This window comes from Balaenoptera physalus, assembly GCF_965194825.1.
Source record: "Balaenoptera physalus genome assembly, chromosome: 2".
Classification (NCBI taxonomy): Eukaryota; Metazoa; Chordata; class Mammalia; order Artiodactyla; family Balaenopteridae; genus Balaenoptera; species Balaenoptera physalus.
The window spans coordinates 26,317,830-26,341,906 of NC_138883.1; positions in this window are offsets into that span (position 1 = coordinate 26,317,830).

Genomic DNA, 24,077 nt, shown 5'->3' on the forward strand with positions numbered 1-24,077 from the left:
AAAGTTCACATTTGGGGTCCCCTTTGGGGGGTATTCATTTCCTGTGACCCTTGTAACAAATTACCACAAACTTGGTGGCCTCTCATAATTCTGGATGCCACAAGTCTGAAATCAGTATCACAAACAGAATAAAAAGGTAGATGGCAAACCAGAAAAAAACTATTTGCCACAAACATGACAATTTGGTTACCAATTCATGAAAAAACCCTAATAATCTAAGGGCAAAAATGGCAAAGGACGTGAAAAAAATTCATAGAAGAAATAAAGTTGATTGCTGAGATTAAAAAAAGATTCACTCTAATAATCAGAAAAATACATATTTAAAAAAGACATAATTTTTATCCATCAACTTGACAGAAATTTAAAATAAAATGTAGACGGGCTTCCCAGGTAGCGCAGTGGTTAAGAATCCGCCTGCCAATGCAGGGGACATGGGTTTGAGCCCTGGTCCGGGAAGATCCCACATGCCACAGAGCAACTAAGCCCGTGCACCACAACTACTAAGCCTGTGCTCTAGAGCCTGCGAGCCACAACTACTGAGTCTGTGTGCCACAACTACTGAAGCCCACGCGTCTGAGGCTCGTGCTCTGCAACAAGAGAAGCCACCGCAATGAGAAGCCTGCACACAGCAACAAAGAGTAGCCCCTGATCGCCGCAACTAGAGAAAGCCCGCGTGCAGCAACGAAGACCCAACGCAGCCAAAAATAATAAATAAATTAACTAAATAAATTTAAAAAAATAAAAAATGAAATGTAGAGAAAGACGCTGTGAAACAATTTTGTAGGAGTGTGAACTGCTGTTCTTTCTGGAGAGACTCCTGGCAGTATTCATCCAGAACCATTTAAAAAATGGTTTCCAACCTAGTAACTCCATTTCTCGGCAGTTTTTCTAAGGAAGCAATTAGTCATTCCAGTGAAGATGTTCATCATATTGTTTGTGAGAGTAAAAAGAATTTAAAACAATATTAGAGAATGACTAAACATACCATAGCATATTCAGATAAAGGAATATTTCAATATAAGAGTCTTGCTTTAGGAGAATGCTTAATTACATGGGCAATGCTAATTACATATATAAAATCAAGTGAAGAAAGTGAGATAATAAAACTGCATATAGCAATAGCGAAAATGTGCATAGGAAAATAATGGAAGGCAATAAAGCATTGTCATAGTTTCCCTCAGAGCAGTTTATATTTGCTTGTTTACTTGTTTCTTTTTCTTTCATCAGACTATGAGGCCCCAGTGGTTAGAAATCAGGCCAGTTTTGTTCCTGTTAACCAGCACCTTGTTCTATGTTAGGCATTCATTAATAGTTGAATGATTGAATGGGGTGGGATTTAATTTTCTTCTTTATATCTGTTATTTCCCTAATTTTACACAATCAACATTATGTTACAACTCTTTCTGCAGCAAATAACAGAAATGGAATTCAAGCTGGTTAACACCCCATAATGGGCTGAATAATGGCCACCCAAAGATATCAGGTCCTAATCCCTGGAATCTGTAAACATTACTTATTTGGGAAAAGGGCCTTTGCAGGTGCTAGTGAATTAAGGATCTTGTGATGGGGAGATTATCCTGGATTATCCAGCTGGGTTCTAATTGTTATCACAAGTGTCATTCTAAGAGGAAGGCAGGGGGAGATTTGATGCAGGCTGAAGAGGGGGCAATGTGAGCACAGAGGCTGAGATTGGAGTGATGTTACCACCAGCCAAGGAATGCCAGCAGCCATCAGAAGCTAGAAGCAGCAAGGAACAGATTCTCCCCTGGAGCCTCTGGTGGGAGCACTGCCCTGTTGACAGCCTGATTTTGGTCCAGTGATACTGATTTCAAACTCTGGGACTCCCGAATTATGAGAGAATAAATTTCAGTTGTTTTAAACCATTAAGTTTGTGGTAAGTTGTTATAGCAGCCATAGGAAGCTGATACCCCCAAATATGTAGACTTTGGGGGTTCCCATGCTAAGAAGCCTTGAGTGGAGCTAACTTTAAGGTCCTCAAGCAATGTGGTCCCACAGTGCCTGTTCTCCCTTCCTCCCATTATCTCCTGCCTCTGCTTCTCTTCTGCCCTAGATAAGCTTCCTCAGTGAGGTGGAAAAGTGAGGAAATATCTATATGGAAGGGTGGTGGTGGTAGGGATGAGGGTGATGAGAGAATATTTCCAGTATATATTTATCAGTCCTACAACCCCAGGAGTCAGTTCGTTTTTTTCCCCCTGTATCCACCCATAAACATTCAGGGAAAGATTCTGATTGGTCTTCTTGAGTCATGTGCCCAACCTTTGGGCCAATCACTTAGGCCAGGGGTAGGGTCAGTACTGTGACGGGCAGCCCCATCAGAATTCCATGGAATGTGGGAAGGATAATGCATCAAAGGAAAGACAGGGAGGTAGGAGCAGGGTGCTAAACTCAGGATGCAAGGGGTGTTGGTAACGCAACAGAAATCCAGAGAAATATATATGTGCTCTGTAAATGGAAAACTATAGTCTTTCTTAGGCTTCACGAGCTTTCCTAGAATCCCTCTATGAATTTTTGAATCCTAGCCAGGATCATAGACTTTGAATATGAAGCAATGGCAAAGGTCACTTGGACCCGTCTCCTCATTTCACTAGGAAACTGAGGCCCAGAACAGGAGATTAACTTTCCCGAGGTCACACAGCTAGTAGGCAGTGTTGGGGCAGGCTCTAAAGCTGATTTCCAGGGCACTTTTGGTTTCTCTGTCTCTGCCAGCAGTTAGCACACTACCTACCTCCAGTACCTGCTACCCTGAATCTGGCCCAGGGTCTAGGCTGGTTCTTCTGGGGTCTTTGTCTCTTTCCTCATCTCCCCACCTAGGAAGGTAGCTGTGGGAAAAATGCACTAGGACCATGCCACTCCTATCACTTGACTTTCGGACCCAGTTTCTTTACCTGCAGATTAAGGGATAAGAATTTTTACTGGAAAACATTGTTGTGAGTGGAATATGTCTGCAATTGCCAGCACTGCAAACATAATAATAATAATCCATACATGTTTGTTGAGTTTGCAGTTGCTGGCAGTGACTTCACTTAGTTTCCTAAGATTCATGTCTACAGGACCTCAGCTCATTCAAATGAATTTTCTTAGCTTCTGACCTAGCTTCAAGCTGTCTGCAACTTTGTCCTTCCTTTCTCCAAGTCCCTGTGTTAACTCTACTTTTCTGCACCTTATCATTTTTTTTGATATGGATCAAGCTCAAACCAGATCAAAATGTTATTTCATATTTTTTTCCTATCATCTGCTACTCATTCCTCTCTCTCCCCATCTAATAAAGAAGCAACATTTTCCTTTATTCTCCTCTTTCTTGCACTATCTTTGAAGACTGTTTTTCTGTGCTTTTTATGTACTCAAGTTCATAAATCGTGTAATTTTTTGCTTCGGTTTTCTGGATTTTGTCTTCCCAAGTCGTCACCCATGTACCTTTTTTTTTCTTCTGAAAAAGAAGGTTACACTTAAAAAAAAAAGTCATTTCTAGGGTAATGCATTGCCTACAACAATGCGCAGTTCATGGAAAGCAACTGTTAATTGGTGATGATGACAGTTAATTTAGGGTTTCTGGTTTTCATGAATTCACTTACTCAGCCCTGAATTTACATCGAAGTTTTCTTGGTCTGATTTAGGGAAGAAATGTATTCTCATCTGAGGTTTTAGTTGCAAGCTACAGGAAGTGGCTCTTTTGGAAGGGATGTTGGGAAACCCCTGGCTGTCTGGGAAGGCTGGGCAGTCAGTTTGGGCCTATATGGAGACCAGGCACCCAGAAGTGCAGAGATGGCACCATGGACAAGCCCAATGATGACAGAGCTGTCACCACGACTGTTAAACACTGGACGCCCCGTTTACCTGGCCTCATTGCCAGACACGGGTGTGGGGTCGTGGGCACGGCCATCTGCTGGCCCTGGAAACTGGATGTTGCCACCAAGGCAGGATGTCCATGGTTCTGACTTCTCTGTATCCTCACGGGCCCCGAGATTAGGTCACACATCCTTGTTCCAGCTTCCATGGTGGGAGGTGAGCCTGGCTTCCTCCAAGAATAACTATCAGATACCCATGGCAGAAGCCCCATTATTCAGTGGCGAGTGGTGCATTACGTGTTACCTCTGTGTGTCTGTGTGTTGGGTCGGGGAGCAGTGGATGTGTAAATTGGTCATCTCTCAGAAGGGCCAGTTAAAACTTTCTGCTCTGTTACTGAGGGGGTAGTTCAATGGAAACATTTTCACAAGTGTGACGTAATAGGAACACTTCTTCCAAAAAATTTTTTAGTTTTTGAAATTGGAGAGCTGATCTCTAAAATTTGCTAGCAGTCTTCTGTTGCTGGACGGTAGCTGTCAGTTCCTGAGGTCCAGCTGTGCAGGTGTGGGTCCCTATGGCCACTCCCATATATGCATTGGTGGGTGGAGCTTCGCAGTTGCTGCCTGAGACGTGGCAAAGTTGGAAAGGAAGGGATCAAGAGTCAGCCCTCTTTACTTTGAGATTTTGACACGGTTGGAATGGACTGGGGCAGCTATGATCAATGAGGTGGCGAGAAATGGAAATGGGAAAAGGTTTTTTTTTTTTTTAATTAATTAATTTATTTATTTTGGCTGTGCTGGGTCTTCGTTTCTGTGCGAGGGCTTTCTCCAGTTGCGGCAAGCGGGGGCCACTCTTCATCGCGGTGCGCGGGCCTCTCACTATCGCGGCCTCTCTTGTTGCGGAGCACAGGCTCCAGACGCGCAGGCTCAGTAATTGTGGCGCATGGGCCTAGCTGCTCTGCGGCATGTGGGATCTTCCCAGACCAGGGCTCGAACCCGTGTCCCCTGCATTGGCAGGCAGACTCTCAACCACTGCGCCACCAGGGAAGCCCTGGGAAAAGGTTTTAAAAGGTCTTATGATAATAATTCACTGTGCTATTATCTATTGATGCATAACAAATTGTATCCAAAACTTAGTGACTGAAGACAGCAAATATTTATTATCTTAGATTCTGTGGGTGAGGAACCACCCACTTAGCTGGGTGGTTTTGGCTTATGGTCTCTCATGAGGCTGTGGTCAAGATGTCAAGTGGGGCTGTATTGTCTGAAGGCCTGAATGGGGAGGGAAGAGCTGCTTCCAAGATGGTTCACTCAGGGCCATTGACTGGAAGTCTCTGTTCCTTGCTGGCTCTTGGTAGGGTACTTCAGTTCCTGGCCATGTGGGCCTCTCCTCACGGCCACCTGATGTATCTCCACAACATGGTAGCTGGTTTCTCTCAGAGTGAGTGATCTGAGAGAGAAAACAAGAAGGGAATCCCAATGTCTTTTAAGACCCCAGTTTCAGAATCACACTGTTCACTGGTGATTGGCTCAGTTACCATTACACCTTGTTCCTCCCTGCAATAATTCTAGTCATAACTGCATACTTTAAATTTTTTTGAGGTTTTATGAGTATATCTGGCATTCATTTGAGCCTCTCTCTGAGCCTCAGTGGGCTTATCTGTAAAACAGGGATTTTAGAATGGATGATCTCTTAAGGGGTGGTGAATGTGCACCTCACACCACATATCCATGTATTATAGCTAACATTTGTACAAGGCATTGATATTTCTAAGTATTTCCTTGAATTGATCTTGGGCCCGCAAGCTCTGTGATCTATTACTCTGCTCTTTACACTGGGAGCTGATTCCTGCTATGTTTCCCAGGCTCCCCCAGATGTCAATGGAAGCAGAGTGAGAAATCCAAACTTCCACTCCCACCTGGCAGTATGGAGGTAGTACCCCTTTTTCCCCACTGGAGCATTGTCTTCAAAAAGAGAGGAGTTAAATATGATTTAAAGTCTCTCTTTTCTCTTTAAATTTATTTTATTGAAGTATAGTTGATTTACAATTAATGTTAGTTTAGTTAGTGTTAGTTTCTGGTGCACAGCAAAGTGATTCAGTTATACATGTACATATTTTTTCATATCTTTTCCATTATGACTTATTACAGGATATTGAATATAGTTCCCTGTGCTATACAGTAGAACCTTGTTGTTTATCCATTCTATATATAATAGTGTTCAAGATTCAGAGTCTCTTAACATTAAAAAAAAAAAATGATGCTGGAGCAATTGGACATCCATAGGCCAAAAAATGAAGCTCACCTTGTTTCATAACTTACATAATTAATTCAAAATGGATCATATATTTAAATGTAAAGTCACAAAACTTTTAGAAGATAACATGGGAGAAAATCTTTGGGCTTGGTCAGGGTTCTTAGATATGACACCAAAAGCATAATCCATAAAAGAAATAGTCAATAAGTTAGACTTCATGAGGATAAAAATATACATATATATATTTCAAAACTCAACAGTAGAAAAGCCAACAATTCAATTAGAAAATGGGCTAAAGACACAAAGAGACGTTCCACTGATAATTATATACAGATGGAAAATAAGTACATGAAAAGATATACAATAGCACTAACCACAAGGAACTGTAAATTAAAACCACAATGAGAAACTATTGCACATGTATCAGAACAGCTAAAATACAAATTAGTGACAATATCAAATGCTGGTGAGGATGCAGAGAAACTGGACTTTGATAAGATGATTTCCAGGCAGAATGTGGAAAGTCTCGATTAGTTTCTTTTGGTTGCCTATGATAAGGTATGGGAAGAGAGAGATGAGCTGAAGAAAGAATTATTCAGTTTGCAAGAAGAGTTTAGAGTGACTATAGAGAAGCCAGGACTTAACGGGCTGGGAACCAAAACTACATCTTAATTCCAGTCCCTGAAGCCAGTAAATTATTTTCAAAGTAATGGCCTCAGGGTAAAGATTGAGTCAAGAGTGTGGCTATAGGACCCTTAGATAAGACTTCTGAAGTTTATGGTGATTTTATTAGACCTGCTCAGCTAGACAAAAAGGTTTTAATTTTCCAAAAATAGGGAGAGCCCTATCTAAAAAAGAATTGTGAATGTAGCTGTATGGCATGAAGCAAACCAGAATCAAATAAACTGGAAACCCACAAAGTCTTTATGAGAGTTTTATTGGCAAAAGCACTGCCAGCTAGGACTAAAAGGCACTAAGTTCACAATACTCTACATTAATAAAAACTGATTAATTGTAGTTACATACATTAACATAGATAATAACTACTGGGTTTTTCCTATGAATGCAAGGTTGGTTTAATGTTAGACAACTGAATAAGGTAATTCACCTTAAGGAATTAACAGATTCAAGGTGAAAAAATCATACAACTTTTTTTTTAAGCAGAGGAACTTTTGGCAAATTAAAAATTCAATCATGATAAAAAAAACCTCTTAGCAAATTATGAATAGAAGAAATATTCTTTAACCTAATAAAGGAATCTTAATAATGTATTCTTTAAAACCTGCAATAGCATAATTAATTGTAAAATGTTGAAAGCATTCTCTTTAAGATCAGGAGCTAGACATAGATGTCAGCTATCATCACTTCCATACAAGTTCATATTAGAAGTCTTAACAATTGTAGTAAAATAAGAAAGAATATATATAAGGATTTGAAAGAAAGAAACATCATTTTCAGATGATATAGTTGTCTATAAAAAAATACCAAATAATTTACAGGTAAAATTCTCCAATTAATGAGAGCATCTAGCAGTTATTGGACACAAAATCAATGTTTAAGCCAACTGCATTCCTACATACCCGTGACAACTAATAGTTCCTCTTGCAGGGGACATATGTACCAGGGACTTATAGAAGAATGTTCATAGTGTCCTTGTTTATAATAGCAAAAAACTGGAAACAACCAAATATCAATAGTTACTAATGGTGAAATAGATCAATAAATTAGGGTATGTTCATACAGCAGACTACTATACGTCAATAAAAACTAATTAACTGTAGGTACATATATGAATGTAGATAATTCTCAAAAAAACCACAAAAGGTTGAATTAAAAAACTCATAATACTGCATCACTTCATTTATATAAAATTCAAAACCAAGCAAACCAAAAAAGTATATAGTTTAGTGAGATATACACGTGGTAAAATTATAAGTAAAAACAAAGGACTGATTAATAAAACATAAGGATTATATCAGAAAGAGACATGCAGAGGGACTTCAAAGGTATGGAAGCTGTTCTATTTCTTAGGCTGGGTCATGGGTTCACAGATGTTCATTTATTATTTTTAAAAGGAATGTGTGCATCATTTATATTCATTTCTCTATGATGCATCACACAGTAAAAAAAAAAGTTTTAGGAACGATCTATTTTATGGGACACTCCCATTATGATGCCTTCCCCAAACCAACTTCCCCAGTGGAACAGGTGGGGACCCTTCTTATCTATGTTCCTATAGATTTACCTCTGTTAAAATGTGTGGCGATTTTTCTGTCATGATGTGCTCGTTGACGTTGCTACCTAAATGGTGAGCTCCTTGATGACAAGGATTATTACTTATTTGTCATAGTATCTTTGGCACTTAGCATGAGGTCTAGTTCATAGTGTGAGCTAATAGAGGTTTGTTTTTGGAGAATGAGAGGATTAGTTGTTGCTGAAAGTTGTAAACAATACACATCACATGCATACATGTACACAAAATGTTTTTCCTTTCAAATTTGTCCTGTATTTGAATCTAGTGGTTTTTCAAATCTTGTTTACATCCTAACCTTTTCTTTTTTTCTTTTTGCTTTTTTTAATTCGGAGGTTTAGAAGCTTTGAGGTGTGTGTGTGTGTGTGTGTGTGTTTTGGGGAGAGGAGATCGGACAGGGTTGGGAAGTGAGAAGATATAGGGAGGGAAAGGAGAAGGTGTAGATATTCAAAAGCAAATAATCCCCTCTCCAAGACTAAGGGCCAGTCTCAGCAAAGCGGGGGTGTGGGTAATGTTAAACAGACTCTCAGGATCCCCCACTTTGTCTTTTATCCCTTTCCTCTTCCTCTCCCACTCTATCCCTGCTCCCCACTCCCCCTCTTGGCTTTGATTTCACTCTCAAAAGACTGACTTGTAAATCTCTTTTTAGTTGTTAGTTGAGACCAAATGCACTCATGAATATTTGTTTTTCAATAGGGGACACCTTAAGTTGAAAACCCTGCAAGAACCCCAAAAATGCACCTCCAAAGTGCTATTTTAGGCACTATAACAGACAGATAGAGATTAAAACATGGAAAGATTTCACCTAAGGGTATCTACCTTTCTGATCTTCCCACCTTCCTACAAGGCTACTACTGCAGGGCGCTGAGAAGTAACCACTCCTCTAGACAGGTGGTCCACCTGAGGCCCTCTTGGTCCCTGTGCATGACCTGTCTGCTGGAGCCACTGAGGCCCGGCTCTACAGCATCCATACAATGTAGGAGAGAGGAGAAAGTTCTCCTGAGAAAGTGCACCCAGAGAGCTTTAAGCCCTGCAAGAAACTCTTATCGTCTCTTTTAAGGAGACTTTGGTTTTGTTTGTTTGTTTCTAATCTTCAGTGATTCAATAATTACTGTAGACTGTGTTGGAAGGGATCGTAACTTATTGCTAGTTGATGTGATGAAGAGGATGAGGATGATCATGAGGATGAGGATGAAAGCTCCATCCAGTGCCAGGCTCTGGGACGGGCACTTTAAATGCTTTATCTCTAGTCATTAGAACAACCTACAAGGTTACAGATGAGAAAACTGAGGATCCAGGAGGTTAAGTACTTGCCAAGAGTCCCACACTTGGGTGTTCTCCAGACTTTTATGGTTGCCTACCCTACCAGTAAGAATGTTTTTGAACTTGCATGCACCTCCACTGATGTCTATTTATTTATCCATAAAGCATAAATTAGTCCCATTTATGGGACTAATTAGTTAATATCTCAAGGCACAGAATATGCCCAGGGCAAAGTTTACCGTGAATAATAGTGGATGTAAATCCACATTTCAAATAGTCTTCTTGATAATTTTTCACACATTTTTTTTTGGCCAATTGCTTGTCAAATGTGATTAGGGCAACATTATTTTTACCTCATAATATGGTTGACAAAGAGCTTGTACCAGGACCGGGAGACGTTTCAGCTCTGTCATTTTTCATCTCAACTTGCAGTTTAAGCTACAGTTTCTCATTGTGGTTTTTGTGAGAGTAATTCCGTTAAACCTGGATAATATTCCCGTAAATTCACTGAACGAGGCAAAGGTAAACTGAGCGGACAACACACAGAAAGCCGAGTGGACACGGCTGCTGACTTTCCTCCCTCACCCCTTACTCTGAGTCACAGGGGCCCTTGGACACGCAGACCAAGGCAGAGTGAAGGTGTGAAACTTTCACTACACATTAGCAAAGCTTAATTTCCTATTTTTTGGGTTAGATTTTAGAAATGTGTAAATAATTCTAAAAGCTTCCAACATTTCAGTGCTTCATCCTATACCCTCTCCTTTGAACCCCACGCGCAAGGCAAAAGGTACTAAGACCCAAACGTAGTTCTCTCTCTCTCTCCCCTGTGCTCCTTCCCTGGGAGATTACCTGGGTGTGAGTTTTGCTTTTCATTTGATTTTAGAGCAAAACTCTTTGGAACCAGGAGTCAAGGCCAATCTGAAGTATGTGTCTTTCTTTCTCTTCCCTCCCATATTTTGTTTCCTGCCCCCCAAAAATGATGGACTTGAACTTGTGAGTAAAGCCCTTCAGTGGGATGGAGAATGCAAAGCGTTTAAGTCTTTTTTCCTAGAAAGTATCTGTGTCTCGCTTGACTTCATCCCAAAATATTTCCTTGATTCTGAGGGACTCAATAACTGTTGTTGAATAAATGAAGAGAGGCAGGAAGTAATGAATGGGTGTTTGGGGGATGCCTGAGATGGTTGGAGGAAAGAGGCAAGTTGAGAAATGATTGGGTGGCAGGACTTGGGGGCCTCAGAAGTCCTTGGGCACCCACCTTTGAGAATTACATGACATCTAACCTTGGTCAGCATTTGGAAGGACACTTTTTGTTCAAAAAAGAAAAGCATTACAGTACACGGTGATAAGACCATTTCCTTTCTCACAGCGTCTCCTTTAATGTCAGGTCTGAAATATGAAGTCATTAGGGGCTATTAAAACAGTGCTGACAAACTAATTAACAAAAGACATTACGCCGGATGGGCTCAATTTATCCTTTTTAATGGTTCTTATAAATGGGTGCCGCCAATTAAAATTAATAAAGATTTACCAGCGATTGCCGGGTGTACATTGCTAAGAAGCGCTGCTGAAGGTCGGCTTAAAGTCAGCTTTGTCGGAGCTGCAAGTTTGGCTCTGCAGCGGCAAGCCCCATGGAGTCCCCCCTGCTTTTTTGTTTCCCCCTGGCTGTTTCTTCTCCTGCTCCTTTCTCTGGCCTTTCTACCTTCTGCTCTGGGCCGTTAGTCCATCTCCCCGTAACCCTGCTCCGCTCCAGCCCACCCAGCGCTGACTGAGATGCCCCAAAATTAAGCACATAAAGGGGAGAATAATACGCTGTGCCTAGTCTTACACTCGCTAGTCTGATTTTTCACAATTTGCATTGTGGCATTTCTGCCATCACCTCCGGAAAGCGCCTTCTGGGTTTGTTTAGCAGAGCTCGTGTCTTGAAATCCACCCAGCCTGGTTTGCCCTGAAACCTTCTGGGTGTCTTCGGATTCCTGGGAGCCCCAGCAGTGTGGGTGCACCAATGCCATAGGTGTGGGCCTGGAAACAAGGCTGAGAGAACTGACCCCAAACTTGAGTTCGCTTTCACTGGAAGCAGGTCTGGAAAGAGTGCGGGTAGTCGCTACTCAGAGAACCCTATGGTCACTCTTTCCTTTTTTTTTCTTTTATCAAGTGCAGTTTCTTTTTATTATGAGTAAGACAGCCCCTAATTGATCTCTCTGAAAGCACGGGCTAGCTGCAACGTCCAGGGGGACTGTGCCTCTGTTCTGAAGCCCTGCCCCCTCCTTCTGACCACTTCTCCAGCCCAGGTCTGAGTGGCTGCTCGGCTGGAATTCTTTTTACCCCCAGATCCAAGCCTCTTTCATCCTGCAAGTGGGCTGGGCTTGGCTTTGCTCAAAATCAGCCCTCCTCAGGGATGGGCCCCCTTTACAACCCAGCGTTCAAGGATTGGGGCCAGATGAGCTCCTGAAGAAGACCTTCCTTGGCTGGGAGGGCAGGAGATGGGCAGGGCTGAGTCTGCACCCCCTTTCCCCGGGGCTGGATATGGTTGGGAGTAGCAAGGGCTGTGGATGAGAGAGAAGGGGAGCCCACAGAAGAGAGAGAATCTTGGAGGTGATTGCCCCAGCATCCTGCACAGCTGTCGCTGGCTGTCGGTGGAGGTAGGGACCCCAGCATTCTGTTCAAACCTCAGAGGAGCCTGTGTCAGAGGCTGAGAGACAGTAAGGGAATTCCTTAGGGCACAAGCCGACAGGTAGGAGTCACAGGAGCCGGAAGTGGCATTCCCTGAGCTGCCAGGATGTGATGTGAAGGGTGCCAAAGAGCCCCTTCTCCCTGTGGGCTGGTTTCCATCCCCCTTGTCTTGAAGTTCCCAAGTAGGGGTCAGTGAGGGTGCATGCCAGGTGCTGATCTCAGCTCCAGAAGGCCCCAGTTAACGCTGCTTCCCTGGCTCTCCTGCTGACCCCCAGGAACTCAGGTAAGTTTATCAGATGGACTATGTGGTACCTGGTGTCCTGAGGATCAGGACAGGTGTGTCAACAGGGTACACGTGAGGCAGGAGGCCGCATGAGACAACCAGCCTCGAGAGAACAAAAGAACTAAAAACCAACTTTCTATTCACAGTTTACCCAGTACCTGATTTTTCCTTATGTGCCCTTGACTTGGGATTCTGTGTATGGGCTCCTCCAAGAGTGAGGTCAGGGACACCTGGGCAGGTACTTAGATGCAGCTTCTTGAGTAAGATCTAGTTTCCCGATTACAGTCTCCAGCAGGGCTGTGTCACACGCTCCTATTGCCAGTGGTGCTGTTGGACTTTCTCTTACCTGATGGGTCTCCTCAGAGAAGGCCACTTAGGATCGTCCAAGGGCAGGTACAGTGGAAAGAAAACTGCTTTAGAGTCAGCCGGAAGAGGGCTCCACCACCCATCTGTCTGGGTGAGGTTGGAGATAGCCATATAAATGCCCAGCACGTGATTATATGCAATGCATGCTGGTTCCCTTCTTATAGCTTTTTCCTGGGTCCCTGCCACCCCCATCTCTTGACAATAGGGGGGTAACATTGCCCTAATATCTGGGACTGTGTGGTTGGAGGGAAGCGACATTCTTGTTAAGTCAGTTGTGTTTGTTAAAAGAATCCGAGAAGACCCGAATCCTTTAGTCTCTCCAAAAAAGGAAAGAACCAGGAAGACTTGGACTTACTTAAAAAATCAGATCAATAATATCACAGTGGGATCTATTTTTTCTAGGTCATTTGAGTCATAAAAGCCAGAGCTTGCCTCTTTGAAGCAAGGGTTGAACTCAAGGATGAGGAGGAACAACCCCACGGAAAGGGTGAGACAGGTCCATTCTCACCTTGGAGGGTCACTGGGTGGAGTGGGTCCCTCTACCTTCTCTATTCCCCCCTCCCCACTTTCCACCTAACCCCCAACACCATATGGAAAAGAGAAAAAAAGGGCAAGATAGGCACCCCACAGCAGAGCCCCTCTGAAGGCCACGGGGAAACTGTCCATGGACAATGAATTCATGGGGAAATGTGACCTCCAGAGAGTCTGACTCCCTGGGAGGCATTAGCCACACTCTTAATCGTGCATTTTATTGTTTCTAGCATTGCACAGCAAGTCACTTGTGTGACAGTACATTAGAGGCGACAGAGCAAGTTAGAATAAATAGACTCTGTCCCCTCACAGAGCCTCCTCTCTCAGAAACCAGGATGCAAATGCCTTCTGAAGGCCAGAGGGGCAAAGTGTCCACGAAATAGACTTGAAGAGAGGATTTCAAGAGAGTTCCCAGGAATGCCTTCAGCCCAACCAGTCTTAGACAGCAAGATGTAGGCACGCAGGAGTTGAATATTCAAATGCTTCCAATTATAATTTAGTAATAAATGTAAGGGACCAACTTAATTTTAGCTGTGACCCCGCCATACTCCCAAGCCATGTCAAAGGCAGTTTTAGGGTTTCACGTGAGAGCGCCCTCTTCTGGAGGAGGCACTAGGGAGTAGTTAAAAGGCCACTGGACTTCGAACCCAAAGATGCCCTTGAGATCTGTAGCTCTCCAACTGTTGCCAGGGTGACCTTGGATAAGTGGCTTGACTTCTCTGCATTCTGATTGCCTCAACTATCTCTCAGTTGGGAATTATAACCGCCAGCCACCTCACAAGAGCCACACGCTGTTGCGGGACTCAAATAGGACCTGAAGGTGGTGTGTACATAAACATGAGAGGTAATTAGATCCCCCTTAAGGATTTCAGATCAGGTAGGAAAAAGAAGTGAGGACTGGCAGTTGTGTCCTTACCTGGAGAAATTAGCTAGCATTTATTATACTTTAGTAGTTAACACTCTTGTGGGTTGGGCACTTTTATCCTCTTTTTATAAATGAGAAAATCAAGGTTCAGTAAAGGTGTGAATTCCATGTGGTCATACACCCAGGGAGTACAAGGGCTTAGACTTACTTGAACACGTATTCTAACTCCATAGCTCACACCCTTTCTATCATACAAGTTGGCTTTGATCAGTGTCCCAGAATCCTCTGGCCAGTGCTCCAGAGCTCAGTGGTTCTTCCCAGAACCATGCTAAGGAGACAGTAATGACAAACAAGGTTAGGGACCCAGTTTCTGTTATGCATCCACAGCCTTGTGGACCTATGTGGGGGAAACTGTCATTCACTTTGTCCATCTGTCCATCCATCCATCCATCCATCCATGTGTCTATCCATCCTTCCAGGGGACCTTAGGATGATAGAAAAAGAACAGAATTTAGAGTCAGAAGAAGTGTGTTTCAGTCCCTAAGGCAGAATTTCTTTCACCTGCATCAGAAACATCTGTTAAATGTGTGGATGCCAAGCCCTACTGAATTAGATTTTCTGGGGCTATAGCCCACTAATCTGTATATTTAACAAGCTCTCTGGGTGACACCGATGCACATGTAAGTTTGAGAATTGCTGCTCTACAGCATTAACTTCCAGTATGTTCCAAGCTGCTCAAAGAATAAAAAATCAAACATTACTCCGGTTTAGATTGGGGGACTACCCTATGGGCTCTGTTCTGGAGGTCGGATTATCTCTGACTCCCTGTGAAGTGGGGCTCTCTGCTATGCCCTCCTCTTTCAACACTGTTGCCCCCAGTCATATCTTTTCCCCTCAGCAAAGGAACAATCCTACCTGATTTATGACACTCAGAATTGCTCCTGCTCTAGGGTACCCTTCTCTCCTTCCTTACACTGCAAGTTGACACATTCTGGAATCCTAGAGCAGGGAGGAGCCTTGGAGATGCAAACCGGGCTCTTCTGACAGCAGAGTCTATGCTCTTGTTGCCACACAAAGCTTCCTTGCATACAGCTGGAGCTTAAGAAGTGCTTGAATAATGAGTCAATTACTGAATATTTCTCCTAAGCTATTCTTGGCCCAAAAGATTTGCCTAGGACAAGCTCCTCATGGTCATTGGGAAACCAGACCTCTCTAACGAGCATTATAATAATTCTTATTGGTTATAACAGTAACTATTGCTACCAGCACCATTTATTGAGCACCTATGTGCCAGGTGCTATATTAGATGCCTTACGTACATTATCTCAAAAAAAGTCTGGGAAAGTCTGTGTTATTATTTTCATTGTACAAATGAAAAAATTGAGGCTCAGAAATTGAGCTGGCTTGTTCAAGGTCACAGCTAGGAAGTGGCAGAATCAGGATTTAAAGCCGTATCTGTTAGTCTCGGAAGCCCATATTCTTTGCAATATTCCCTCTTTATGGCTTAATAAATGTTAATCTGGCAGATCTCCCAGGAATTGTATGAACAGCTTGGCTTCCCCTCACACTGAGGCTGCCTAGTCTTAGTAAGTCCACATGGGACCATGGGAAACAGTGACAAGGATCGTGTCCAAGGAGGAGCAGCTGAGGGTGCAGCTGCTATCATTTCAGTGTGACTGTGCTCTAGCCTCACGCCAAAAGGGAAATAGGGTGGTGTCCTCTTGGCCCATAGAGCATTGGAATTACTTGAAAAAATGCATACAGTGGAAAGAAATGAAATGTTACATTTATCTGGCACCTAATACATTACAAAACACTTCTACGTACATGCTCCAATAATCCTCATAAGAGACTGGAGAAGGGCATTATAATTGTTTTTAGTTGTTTAGCTGAGGATGCTGAAGCTCAGATATAAGTAAATTTTCCAAGGTGATGCAGCTAGTAAGTGGCTGAGCTGGGATGCAAACCCAGTTCTCCAGACCTCAACCCCACCACTGTATCTATTAGAGCAGTGTTTCTCAAATTTTTATAGTATGAATGAATCACCTGGGCTTCTTGTTAAAATGCAGATTCTGATTCAGTAGATTTGGGGTGGGGCCTGGGATTTTACATTTCTAATGACCTTTCAGAAGATGTCCATGCTGCTGGGAATGGGGTCTACATGGCCTCAGGGCACACCTCCCCTCCACAGCCCCATGCCTCAGATGAACCAGATGTGGGATTACGTGGTCTTCCTGGCAGCTGAGGAGGGGCCCAGATGCACTAGGACTCCAGTTTCTGAGTGGTGGGAGAGCAGTTGCACCATCATGTTCTCCACCACCCTATTAGCAAAAATATGTATGTGAAATTACAAACTTTAAAGTGCTGTGTATGTGTTCGTTGATTATCATTTTTAGTGAGCAGCTTCAACATTTGTGTGGTCAATGGCTGTGGGATCCTGCTCCTGGCATGTGAGTCATCCTCAGTGAGGGTGGGGCCCACGTGGACCTCTGAGTTTTGGAATCTGTTGTTACTCTTTAAGACCCATATGACTTGTTCTTTCCTTCTGCGAAAGAACAAACTGAGACTGTTAATTAAGTTTATTGCTTATCCAATGACAAAGTAAGCTCACGGAAGACAGGGCTATTTTGTCCTTGGGCACAGGTAATGTTCAAAGACTTAACATCTGGCAGGCATGGGAATTGGCCAATTAGAAGTGTACCAGAGGTAAACAACAGTACAGCTGTACTGGAGTCACCAGGTGAATAGCTGCCCTGCCTTTGGAGCCTGAGTTTCGCGAAGTCCTATGAAAATGTTTGAGACTTAACAATAACAACAATGACAACACACCCAAATGTTAAAGTTAATAATGTTTTAATTAAATGTCTATAAATCATATGTCAATAACTAATTGCACATCAACTCAAATAGTCAGGTATAAATTTTGAGTAGGCTATGGGAGCATTTGAATATGTTTGGTAAGCAGTGGGATGGGGTCTCTGGAGGTGAGAGTACCTAGGGTTTACAGAGACCCTAAAATCCCTATGGAGGAGGGAAGGATGATTGGAGCTAATGATCACTCACAGGTCAAATCTTTCCTTTCAAATCCTGTTTAGCTTCTTATGTTTTTCTCCTGCATACTTCCCCTGTGGTCATCAACAGGGTAAACAAATTCTCTGTTTTCCAAAGAGGGGTGAGGGTAGGATGTCAGTGGGGTAACAAAATGCACACTGACCTGTACAGCAAGACGTCTGTTTCCTTCCCCAGAGCAACTGTTTACTCATTCATGGTACATGTATTTACTGAGCCAGGCTCTGTGCTAGACCCTGCAGATATTACTGAGCAGTGGTGTGGCTAGGCAAGTCACTCAACCCATCTGAGTCTTAGTTTCTCCATCTGTAAGATGAGGGGTTGGACTAGATGGCATTTCTGGGTCTTAGTAGCTGACATTGCCCGGAACTAGAATACGTCCAAAGGCTGTGGTGGAAACCACTGCATGGTCTTCACGTATACCGGGGGACATGGAAGCATCATTTTTTATATGGCCAGCTGGGCCCAGGTCTTTAGGAGCTGTGGCCCCTAGAACCTAGGCTTCAGGATTTTCATCTGAGGCTGGTGGACTAGCAGGAAGTGCAAAACTTCGGCCCTGGCGCATTTCTCATGGTGAAAGGTCCCTGGCCACATCCAGAGGCTTAGTGCTCTGTGTCTGCCAAGAGGCTGTGACATCTTCCTAGTGCCTGATCAGGGGCCTTCTCCCTTAGGAAGGTCCCTACCTGTTCCCAAGCCTCCTTTCAGCCCTGGGCGAGGCTGATGAGGAAGGAAGGGAAAGGGTAGAGGTATGACCTGGGGAGCCCTGCCTAGCACAGCCACCTTGATGACATCAGGAAACGGGGCAGTAGGGAATATGGTGGGGCAGAAGCTAAAGCAAATATCTGTAATTTGGGAATCCAGAATCTCCTAAGGCTGTGAAACAGGTGAAATTAATTTTAATAATGTATTTTATTTAACTTAATATATCAAAATATCATTTCAATTTGCAATCATATAAAATTATTAATGAGATAATTTACATTCTTTTTTTCATTCTAAGTCTTTGACTATCAGTATGCGTTTTATACTCCGGTGTATCTCAATTCCAACTAGCCACACTTCAAGGGCTTAGTAGCCACATGGGGCTTGTGGCTACCATCTTGGGTGGTGCAGCTCTAGAGCATTCATGGGTAAGCTTTAGGGAAGTTGTGAATCCCTTGAAAATGGTTACAAATGTTTGTTTCTGTGTACATCGTATATTTTTTATGAGGGGGTGTGTAGCTTTATCAGATTTTCAGAAGCATTAGTGACCTCCAAAGGATGAAGATCCACCAATCCAATAGAAAAATGTAAAATTTCTCAGAGTTCAACCTTGTGATACCCAAAACTCGGCATTGCAGTGCTGGGTGGGATACCCTGCCTACCCTGCCCATGGACTTCCAACACCTCTGGCTGCCTCTGATTTTGGATAGTTTATCCCAGTGTACATGGATCAGAAAATGTGGTTGCCAGATATATGGGAGGGGCAACCCAGGGCTTGCTGAAAGGCAAGGAAGACCATAATCGGAGAGAGGGGACATTTCTTGCTGTTTGCAGACCAATATTGTTCTGAGGATCTATGTTTTAGAGTGAACTTCCAAATCACCAAGGAAAGGGAAATACTGTTAGATTCTCCAGATCATGAGACAGATGTAAAGAAAATACAGTAGCTGGTTGAGAACTGTATGCAGGTGTGTTTTAAATGTCACCCTTCACTCTCTCTCAGACCCCTTCCCTTCAAACAAAGATATCAGCTTTCGAATCACATGAGATGATTCAAAAATAAAGTGACTTCTGTGTGGCTGTGACTTTTTCCTTAGCCCTTAAGTCTGATTTATTCCTGGAGCAAGTCCAATCAGAAGGTTCACCCTCTACACCAGGGATTCTTAGCCTGGTGACTATGGATGGGCTTTACAGCATGCCAGCAGCTGTGTACACACCTGTGAGAATTTTTCTAGGGAGAGCATTCTAAGATTTAATCAAATTGTCAAAGAGGTCCATGGCCCTCCATAAGGTTCAGACTCTCCAAACTGTGAAGATTAGAGCTGAGAATCTGGGTCTCCCTCTGGTCCTGGAGTGTCTCATGAAACTGGAACCCTCAGCCTATGGAGAGGCAGGCAGAATAGCCATCTGCCCATCACGGGTATGCTCAGAGAAACCATAAGGGCTTCTGTGTCCTCAGAACCAGGCTGGACTCAAGTGACTAGCCTGCAGAGTCATCTCCAAACCCTGAGCTCAGTCTCCTGGGCCACTGGCCTTGTGTGACAGCTAACTCGTGATGTAGTTCTAATCTAGGGTTCTGTGTCTCTACTGTTTTAAGCTGTGAGGAATCCTTGGTGCCAGCTGGGCCTCTGGTCCTGGCAAAAGTGTGTGTTTTTATTTCAGTCCCTCATTCTGGATGCAGAAAATATAAGAGTTAGATGGGATGTTGATTTCATCTGGTTCCACCCCTTCATGTAACAGATGGGGACACTGAGGTTGGAGTGATAAAGTGACTTACTCAAGAACGCACTGGCTGTAAGCAGAGCAACCAGGACCAGAACATAGCTCTGCCCACTGCCCAATACCGCCTTTCTCCCTCTTTCAGTGCCCGCAACCTAACGGTGCCCAGTGTCCTCAGACGACTCAGGCAGAGTCATGACTGATTAAGAACACTAGAGTGTGACAGACAGTTCAAATTTTAGCTCAGCCATTTACTAGCTGTGAGACCCTAGACAAACCATTTTAACTCTGAGCCTCTGTTTTCTCAATCTGTAAAGTGGGGATAATCAGACCCACATCCTGGGTTTATTACAAGGACTAGATTAGAGAGTGTATTAGAGCATTTGGCACAGGGCTCAATGCATAAGTGCTGAGTAGATTGTAGTTAATATTGGGGTTTCCCTTCTTTCCTCCCCCCTCAAAATCAGTCGTCCTGACCCATCAAAATGTGCCCGTCCTGGGTTCTATTCAGGCAAGACTTAGGTGACTGACTAGCTGAGTGGCACTGAGGGTCTATGGGCTTGCTTGTTGTGCTGTATCTTTCACTAGGGTGCGGGTTCAAGGAGGACATTCATCAGCTTCGTTTACCACTGTCTGTCCCCAGAGACCAGCTCAGCTCTGTATCCTCTGTATTGACAAAAGCAGAAGGCGGGGGTGGGAGAGGCATGATAATTAACTTAAGGAAGCTGTGCTTCATGAATTCATTTATCCATTCAACAGATATTTATTGAGTGCCTACTATGTGTCAGGAGCTGTTTTGGGCACTGAGGAGGCAGCAGTGAACAAGATAACGAAAAACCACCCCTGGTTATTGTGGGGCTTACATCTTAGTTGGGGGAGACAGGCACACACAAACAGAATGAATGTCCACCTCTAATGGAGGTGCTCAGGTGGGTAATCGGGGTAGCAGCAATTCTCCCTCTGACATTTACTTCTGACTCCACTGATGGTCAGTGGTCTCTTTAAATGGCTCTGTTTCTCAGCACACTGCTTGGCCCACCAGGGCTCTGAAGGCATCCTCCTACACATAAACACCCCAATCCTCCCTCCCCTCCCCTCTCCTCTTTTCCCTTCCCTCTCTCTTTCTCTCTCCCTCTTTTCCCCTGCCTCGTTAGACTTATTGTTTTTAAACTTGTTTCTAGAACCTCTAATGTAGTGAGGGGAAACTAAAGCAAAGAAAACATAGTCTAACTTTTTAAAGGATCCCTCATAAAGTGAGGGGCAGAAAAAAGAAGATTTTTAGGTTTGAAGTATTTCTTTCCCAATGGGCATTTCAGAATTTGTGATACGTTTAGTACATCTGAAGCTATCAGAAAAGACATCCAGAAAGAGGGGCTCTGGTTTTGTGTTTCTAGAAACTGATCTGAAAAATGTGAAGGGATGCTGTATGGGACAGGATGCTCAATGTCAGAATTGAGACCAAGAAGGTAGAGTCCAGTTCATTGAGAAGGAACTTTCTGGTTGTCAGAGCAGACCAATAGTGGAGTGGGCTTCCTGGGCTGGGGGAGAGGACATGCTCCCCAACACAGGGACCATTCAGACATGGCTGAATGGCCACTTGGGGGAATGTTAGAAAGAGCAGTCAAGTTTCTGAAGGAGGAATGAACTAAATGACCTTTAAGCTCTCTTCCAACCCTGAGAATCTATGACTTCTAAGCATCCAAGAGAAGAAGAATATACTTCTTAAACTGAATGCAATATATTTGAAACTTTATGTGCCAAACAATATAGCATTAAAATATAGTAAAAAATTGACAGACACAGTATCAGTAGGAAACTTTACCACGTTTCCTTCTATAAAAGTAAATAAGTAAAAAGCCATAATTGAGAAAATTTCTATAAATTGCTAAAGACAGAAATAAGACAGAATATATTTTCTGTCCACAATGTAGTAAACCCAGAAATAAATAAGAAAATAAACAGTAGTGAATACCTTTTTGTGTGTCTAATCTGGTCACAACTACTCTTCCCCCATTTCCCAAAACTATGTCTCCCAGCTTTGGGCTTCCAACAACCATTTATTGCAATTTAATCCTACCTCACAGGCTTTGATTGATTGATTGATTTTTGGACACCTGAGCCACATGGGCCAGAGTTCTTGAGAATTTGTAATTGAGGCATAGAGAGGGGAATATCATCTCTCAGGTGGCTGGACCTGTAATAAACAAATTTGAGAATTTGAGTGATCATAAGCTGCCATGTGAATTTAAGACAGAAGAAATAGGTTGGCAAAAAAGAGAATGAAATAGATGCATAGGAGGGAGTAGAGATTAGACATGGAGAGAGGCTCCTGATGACTTCCCACTCACTGGTTTGTGTCTGTTAAAACGTTTCACTTGCACTCTTGCCCTTGGAGTACACCAAGCCTTATATCCTTAGAAAAAATTTTCTTTTACTAAGTTAGCTGGAGGTTTTCCCTTGCAATCAGAGACTTCTAACTCATAAGAGCAAACAAAAAGAAAAAAACCTTAAATCACTTGAAAAACTTAAAACTCTTTTCTAAACAACTGTTAGGTTAACAATAAAGTCAAAACTGAAGTTTTATAACATTTAGAAAATTATTACAATGAAAAATGTACAAACTGAGGTGAGGTATATAGCTAAAGCTGAAATAAGAAGAAAATTCATAGCCTTAAAAACGTAAGAGTATGCAGCTATAGAGCCAGATGGCTTGTTGAAAATCCCTTTTCTACCACTTAGTAGCTGCAGAATCTTGTGCAAATTAATCATTTTGTGCCTCAATTTCCACACCTGAAAATGGATGTAATAATACTGCTTATCTCATAGGGCCTTGTGAGAATTAAATTAATTAATACAAGTAATATACTTAAAACAGTGCCTAGCATATAATATTATTAATGCTAGCCATTGATTAAAATAATAATAATAATATGTAATAAAGCATGAATACTGAAGCCATCTTTAAGCAGAATTGGGCAGCTCCAAGGGCATTTTAGGGTACTCGGGTCACCCTGTAGAGTAAAAGCAGTCTCTTCACATACAGAGATGTTCCCAGCTTGGGCCAAGGGCAGGAAAAAAACTGGGCTGCCACTGAGCATCTCAATGAGAGTGTAAGAAGGGAAAACGTGAGGCCACCTTGGTGTGGTGACTCCCTCCTCACTTGACTGAGGGGTTCATGAGATAGGAGAAGGATTTCTGTGGCTCCCAGTGGTTCATGGTGTCACAGGTCACAGAAAGGGACCGCTGGGCCTGAAGATACCCCCCTACCCGCACTTAACGCTGATATTCCAAATTCCATGATCAGAGGCAGATCGTTCTTCTCTGCTGACTCCTGGGTTAACCAGGCCCCTCACCTAAAGGTGCCAGTTACCTTCTTATCTTTGCAGATGGAAGACGGAGTGACCATCAATGATATGCATTTCTAAGGGCAGCCATGTGGTCTGGTGGGGCATGGGGCCCTAGTGAGGGGTGGGGTCCCAGGCAGTGGGCATCTCATCATGGAGAGAATCTGTTATCTGGTAAAAGTAGGGTGCAGGAAACAGCACCTTAATCCTGCCTGGGCTGCTTGAAGTTCTGGCCGCGTTCCTGTGTTTTAGCTCATTGACCTGGCGTTGGAGGAGACGTGGTCCTGCTCTGTGGAGGTTCCTCCCCGCTCAGGAGCCAGATGTGCTGTGCTCTGCAGAGTGTTGGAACCTCGGTACACTCAGGAAAGCACTGCCGTGCTCCTGCATCTCACGGCAGCCACCTGGCTGCCTGCCATCCTATGCTTGGTGCTATATTTTGGTTCTAAAGACTACTAATCAATAATATAGTAATAACAGACAAATTCATTATCTATTGATCATCTACTGAGTGCCAGATGCTGGGGATACAGTAAGGCAAAGTCCCTGCATTCACGGAATTCACATTTCTGTGTGGGAGGCGGACAAAAACAAGAGAACAAGCACAGACGATGTTTCAGAGAGTAATCAATCAGTGCTCTGAAAAACGGAGAGAGGGGTAGGAGGCATAGGAAGCGATAGGAAAGAAGGGACAAGTCTAGGTAAGATGGGACTTTAGAGCAGAGACCTGAGTGATCTGAGGAGCTATGCAAAGAGCTGGGAAGAGTATTGCGTCTGAGGGGACCATCAATCAGGTCCCCGGGGCAGGAGCTGACTTTGCACAATAGTAAGAAAAGTGAGCCTGAAAAGTGAGGCAGAGAGGCAGGAGGTGGGGTCTGACCCTAATGGACAGATCCAACAGAACTCAGCTTTCAGTAAGGTGGGGAATGGGATGTAACTGCTTCATTCAATTATGTG